Source organism: Pseudonaja textilis, unplaced genomic scaffold (assembly GCF_049901715.1).
Source record: "Pseudonaja textilis isolate UNSWEBS1 unplaced genomic scaffold, rPseTex1.2 PTEXSCF23, whole genome shotgun sequence".
In the NCBI taxonomy this organism is placed as follows: Eukaryota; Metazoa; Chordata; class Lepidosauria; order Squamata; family Elapidae; genus Pseudonaja; species Pseudonaja textilis.
In genome coordinates, this window is record NW_028262868.1 from 1,088,819 (window position 1) to 1,094,591 (window position 5,773).

The 5,773-nt window shown below is 47.4% G+C and overlaps 1 pseudogene across 1 annotated transcript in view; it reads right to left on the minus strand.

Annotated features, from left to right (window-relative positions):
* The window catches only part of LOC113453280 (phosphatidylinositol 4,5-bisphosphate 3-kinase catalytic subunit alpha isoform-like), a 72,692-nt pseudogene extending 67,148 nt beyond the window's left edge, over window positions 1–5,544 (minus strand). The window contains exons 1-3 of the transcript XR_015740576.1: window positions 5,465–5,544; window positions 5,271–5,382; window positions 1,611–1,872 (exon numbers count right to left, since the gene is read on the minus strand). The product of XR_015740576.1 is annotated as a phosphatidylinositol 4,5-bisphosphate 3-kinase catalytic subunit alpha isoform-like (transcript). The remainder of the gene's footprint in view (window positions 1–1,610; window positions 1,873–5,270; window positions 5,383–5,464) is intronic.
* Between the last annotated feature and the right edge of the window lie 229 nt (window positions 5,545–5,773).

Genomic DNA, 5,773 nt, shown 5'->3' on the forward strand with positions numbered 1-5,773 from the left:
ATATTTTCACCCTTACGACCCGTTTTTTCACTCCTATGTTTTTTTCACCCTTATTTAACCCCTACACCAGCCCTGAAAAAAGGGACTTAGGACCTGTTTTTTTCACCCTTACAACCGTTTTCTCACCCTGACAACTGTTTTTTCACCCTTACGACCCATTTTTTCACCCTTATGACTATATTTTCACCCTTATGACCTGTTTTTTTTATCCTTATGGATGTTTTTTCACCCTTGCGACTCATTTTTTCACCCTTACGACCCGTTTTTTCACTCTTATGACTTTTTTTGCACCCTTCCAACCCATTTTTTCACTCCTATGTTTTTTTTCACCCTTACGACCCATTTTTTTTCACTTCCACGACCGTTTTTTCACTCTTAGGACTTTTTTTCATTCTTACGGCCTGTTTTTTCACTCCCGTGACTGTTTTCTCACCCCTGTAACCATGTTTCACTTCTACGACCGTCTTTTCACCCTCGCGACCGTTTTTCTCACCCTTAGGACTGTTTTTTCAAACTTATCACCCATTTTTTCACTCCTACGACCATATTTTCACCTCCCCATGACCATTTTTCACTTCTACTACCGTTTTGTCACCCTTATGATCTGTTTTTTTACCCTTACGGACTTTATTTCACTCTTGCGGCCCATTTTTTCACTCTTATGACTTTTTTTCCACCCTTCCAACCCATTTTTTTAACCCCTACGACTGTTTTTTCACTTCTACGATCGTTTTTTCACTCTTAGGACTGTTTTTTCACCCTTACGACCCATTTTTTTCGCCCCTACAACCTTTTTTTTCCCACTTCTACGACCAGTTTTCACTCTTATGACTTCTTTTCATTCTTACGACCTGTTTTTTCACTCCCACGACTGTTTTCTCACCCCCTGTAACCATGTTTCACTTCTACGACCATGTTTTCACCCTAACGACCGTTTTTTTCACTCTTAGGACTGTTTTTTCACCCTTATGACCCATATTTTCACTCTGACAACCGTTTTCTTCACCTCCTGTGACCATTATTCACTTCTACAACCCTTTTTTTCACCCTTACGACTCATTTTTTCACTCTGACGACCGTTTTTTCACGTCCTGTGACTATTTTTCACTTTGACAACCATTTTGTCACCCTTACAACCTGTTTTTTCACTCTGACGACCGCTTTTTTCACCTCCTGTGACCATTTTCCACTTCTACGACCGTTTTTTCACCCTTATGACCCATTTTTTCACTCCAATGCCCATTTTTTCACCTCCTGTGACCATTTTTCACTTCCACGACTGTTTTTTTCAACCTTATGACCCCTTTTTCGCTCCAACGACCATTTATTTTTACCTCCTGTGACCATTTTTACTTCAACGACCATTTTGTCACCCTTACGACCCGTTTCTTTCACTCCGACGCCCGTTTGTTTCACCTCCTGTGACCATTTTTCACTTCTATGACCGTTTTTTTCACTCTTACGACCCCTTCTTTCACCCCGATGACTGTTTTTTCATGCTTACAATGGTTTTTGTTCACCCTTATGGAAGTTTTTTCACCCTTTCACGACCGTTTTTTTATCCCCTCTCTCCCTCCCTCCTTCTGGCTTATCGGCCAGGTGCGTCTCACCTGCAGCAGGTGGAAGAGCGGGTACTTCCTGGCCTCCTTGAAGAGGTCCTGCTTGATACCCCGCAGGGTGGCTTCCCGCAGGCACTCCAGAGTGACCACCATCCCGTTGGGCAGGCAGCAGTCCACCATGATCCGGGGGGGCATGAGGTGCAGACCCCATAGCTCCCCCGAGGAAGGCCGGGGCGGCATGACCACGAGCGGGAGGGAGGGTCTCGGCACCTTGACAGAAGTGGCGGCTGGCGGTTAAAGCATCCCGGCTCACCTGGAGAGAGGGCGGGGGGAGGGGGAGGAGGAGGAGGAGGAGGAGGAGGAGGAGGAGGAGGAGGAGGGAAGGAAAGAGCAGTTACAGCCTGCAAGGTGATGGCCCCTCCCTTAAGGGATAAAAGTAAAAGGCGAAAGATTTCACAATATTATGATAGTTGGAACTGTTGGTATAATTGGATTAATCATAGATAAATTATATATCATAAGGCATAAGAGAAAAGTTTTAACTGATAATAATGAGATAGTGATATATGTATAGAATAGGTGTATATATGACATAAATCAAAGGCTATAATAAAAAAAAAAGATCTTGCAAACTGTAAAATAAATATGAATGTTTTTAATTTTCCTTCTTTCTTTTTCTTTCTTTTTTCCTTTCTTTTCAATCTTTTCTTTTCTTTCTTTTCTTCTTTCTTCTTTCTTTTTTTCTTTCATTTATTTGTATATGTATTGTTGGTTGTTTTTAACTGTTAAAATTAATAAATTGTATTTAAAAAAGGGGGGGATAAAAGCCAGCCTGAGAGACCGGAGTTCTTTGCAGGAAGCAAGGAAGTTCTATGCCCTTCAAGCCTTGTGGAAGACTCGGGAGTTTTATCCCGTAAGGGATAAAAGTCAGCCTGAGAGACTGGAGTTCTTTGCAGGAAGCAAGGAAGTTCTATGCCCTTCAAGCCTTGCGGAAGATTCGGGAGTTTTATTCCCGTAAGGGATAAAAGTCAGCCTGAGAGACCGGAGTTCTTTGCAGGAAGCAAGGAAATTCTATGCCCTTCGAGCCTTGTGGAAGACTCGGGAGTTTTATCCCGTAAGGGATAAAAGCCAGCCTGAGAGACCGGAGTTCTTTGCAGGAAGCAAGGAAATTCTATGCCCTTCAAGCCTTGTGGAAGACTTGGGAGTTTTATCCCGTAAGGGATAAAAGCCAGCCTGAGAGACCGGAGTTCTTTGCAGGAAGCAAGGACGTTCTATGCCCTTCAAGCCTTGTGGAAGACTTGGGAGTTTTATCCCGTAAGGGATAAAAGCCAGCCTGAGAGACCGGAGTTGTTTGCAGGAAGCAAGGAAGTTCTTGCCCTTCAAGCCTTGTGGAAGACTCGGGAGTTTTATTCCCGTAAGGGATAAAAGCCAGCCTGAGAGACCGGAGTTCTTTGCAGGAAGCAAGGAAGTTCTCGCCCTTCAAGCCTTGTGGAAGACTTGGGAGTTTTATTCCCGTAAGGGATAAAAGTCAGCCTGAGAGACCGGAGTTCTTTGCAGGAAGCAAGGAAGTTCTATGCCCTTCAAGCCTTGTGGAAGACTCGGGAGTTTTATCCCGTAAGGGATAAAAGTCAGCCTGAGAGACTGGAGTTCTTTGCAGGAAGCAAGGAAGTTCTATGCCCTTCAAGCCTTGCGGAAGATTCGGGAGTTTTATTCCCGTAAGGGATAAAAGCCAGCCTGAGAGACCGGAGTTCTTTGCAGGAAGCAAGGAAGTTCTATGCCCTTCAAGCCTTGTGGAAGACTCGGGAGTTTTATCCCGTAAGGGATAAAAGTCAGCCTGAGAGACTGGAGTTCTTTGCAGGAAGCAAGGAAGTTCTATGCCCTTCAAGCCTTGCGGAAGATTCGGGAGTTTTATTCCCGTAAGGGATAAAAGTCAGCCTGAGAGACCGGAGTTCTTTGCAGGAAGCAAGGAAATTCTATGCCCTTCGAGCCTTGTGGAAGACTGGGAGTTTTATTCCGTAAGGGATAAAAGTCAGCCTGAGAGACCGGAGTTCTTTGCAGGAAGCAAGGAAGTTCTATGCCCTTCAAGCCTTGTGGAAGACTCGGGAGTTTTATCCCGTAAGGGATAAAAGTCAGCCTGAGAGACCGGAGTTCTTTGCAGGAAGCAAGAGGGTCTGTTGAAGCCCATCGGGCCCCGCTTGCTGCGCCCAAAACGTGGTTTATGTCTTCCCCCGTCTCTCCCCTGCCCCCGTGCTGACTTTTAGAGGGGGGGGCAAGGCTGACAATGCCATGTCGGCCTTGAACCCCAAAGAGGTAGAAGAGGAAGAGGAGGGAAGGTGGAGGAAGAAAAGGTGAAAGAAGAGGAAGAGGAAAGGAAAGAGGAAGAAAAGGAAGAAGAAGAGGGGGAAAGGAAGAAGAGGAAGAGGAAAGGAAAGAGGAGGAAGAGGAGGGGGAAAGGAAGAGGAAAGGGAAAGAGGGGGAAAGGGAGGAAGGGGAGGGAAGGAAGGAAGAGAAAGAAGAAAGGAAAGACAAGGAAGAGGAAGAGGAGGGTGAAGGAAGTGGAAGAAGAAGAGGGGGGAAAGGAAGAAGAGGAAGAGGAAAGGAAAGAGGAGGAAGAGGAAGAGAAGGGGAAAGGAAGAGAAAGAGGAAGAGGAAAGGAAAAAGGAAGAAGGTGGAGGAAGAAAAGGTGGAAGAAGAGGAAGAAGAAGAGGAAAGGAAAGAGGAAAAGGAGGAAGAGGAAGAGGGGGAAAGGAAGAGGAAAGGAAAGGAGGAAGAGGAAGAGGAGGAGGGGGAAAGGAAGAGGAGGAAGAGGAAGAGGGAAGGAACAGGAGGAAGAGGAAAAGAAAGAGGAAGAGGAAGAGGAAGAGGAAAGGAAGAGGAGGAGGGGAAAGAGGAAGAGAGAGAAAGAGGAAGAGGAAAGGAACAGGAGGAAGAGGAAAGGAAAGAGGAAGAAGAGAAAGAGGAAGAGGAAAGGAACAGGAGGAAGAGGAAAAGAAAGAGGAAGAGGAGGAAGAGGAAGAGGAAAGGAAAGAGGAAGAGGAGGAAGAGGAAGAGGAAAGGAAGGAGGAGGAAGAGGAAAGGAAAGAGGAAGAGGAGGAAGAGGAAGAGGAAAGGAACAGGAGGAAGAGGAAAAGAAAGAGGAAGAGGAGGAAGAGGAAGAGGAAAGGAAAGAGGAAGAGGAGGAAGAGGAAGAGGAAAGGAACAGGAGGAAGAGGAAAGGAAAGAGGAAGAGGAGGAAGAGGAAGAGGAAAGGAACAGGAGGAAGAGGAAAGGAAAGAGGAAGAAGAGGAAGAGGAAGAGGAGGGGGAAAGTGGAAGAGGAGAAAGAGGAAGAGGAGGAAGAGGAAGAGGAAGGGGAAAGGAAGAGGAAAGGAAAGGAAGAAGAGGAAAGGAAAGAGGAAGAAGAGGAAGAGGAAAGGAAAGGAACAGGAGGAAGAGGAAAGGAAAGAGGAAGAGGAGGAAGAGGAAAGGAAAGAGGAAGAAGAGGAAGAGGAAAAGAACAGGAGGAAGAGGAAAGGAAAGAGGAGGAAGAGGAAGAGGAAAGGAGGAAGAAGAAGAGGAGGAAGAGGAAGTGGAGGAAGAGGAAGTGGAGGAGGCCTGGGGGGTCCTTGGGACAGGCCAGAGGAGGGGCTGAACCCCAAAGAGCGTCCAGGTTCCCATCCAGCTGCAGCCCCCTCCCTCCCTCCCTCCCTCCCTCCCAGTTTCCACTCCTTACCCCGGAGGAGGGCAGGAGGGGACGATGGGCTTCGGAGGTGCGCCAGAGAGCAGCCTTTCTCCTCCCGAGGGGTCGGCCGGATCCTCCCCTTCCCACAAGCCGGCATCCGTTCCTAGGAACAAAGGAAGAGCCAAATTAGAGCAACGCATCAAAAAGAAAAAAAAGGAAAAAGCGGGTTGGACTAGATGACCTACCAGGTCCCCTTCCCCTCGGATGATCTGTTCCCTGTTCAGGGAAAAAGGAGTTGGTTTTCCTAGACAAGCCGCCCGCTCTCGGCCGCTCTCGTTTTATTCAGAGCTCAACGTACGACCACCATGGAGTCCCGACCCCTGACCCCATGTCCCGCCGTTAAGCGAGACCGTCGCAAAGTGAGCTGTTTTACACCCTTGCCCGCCCCCGTCGCTGAAGGGCAATCGCCGCCGTTGGTCGCCGTTCGTTCCACGGGCATTGAAAGTGGAATCGGGATGGCTTGGCTCGCTTCGAAGTTGTTTCCACATAACGCA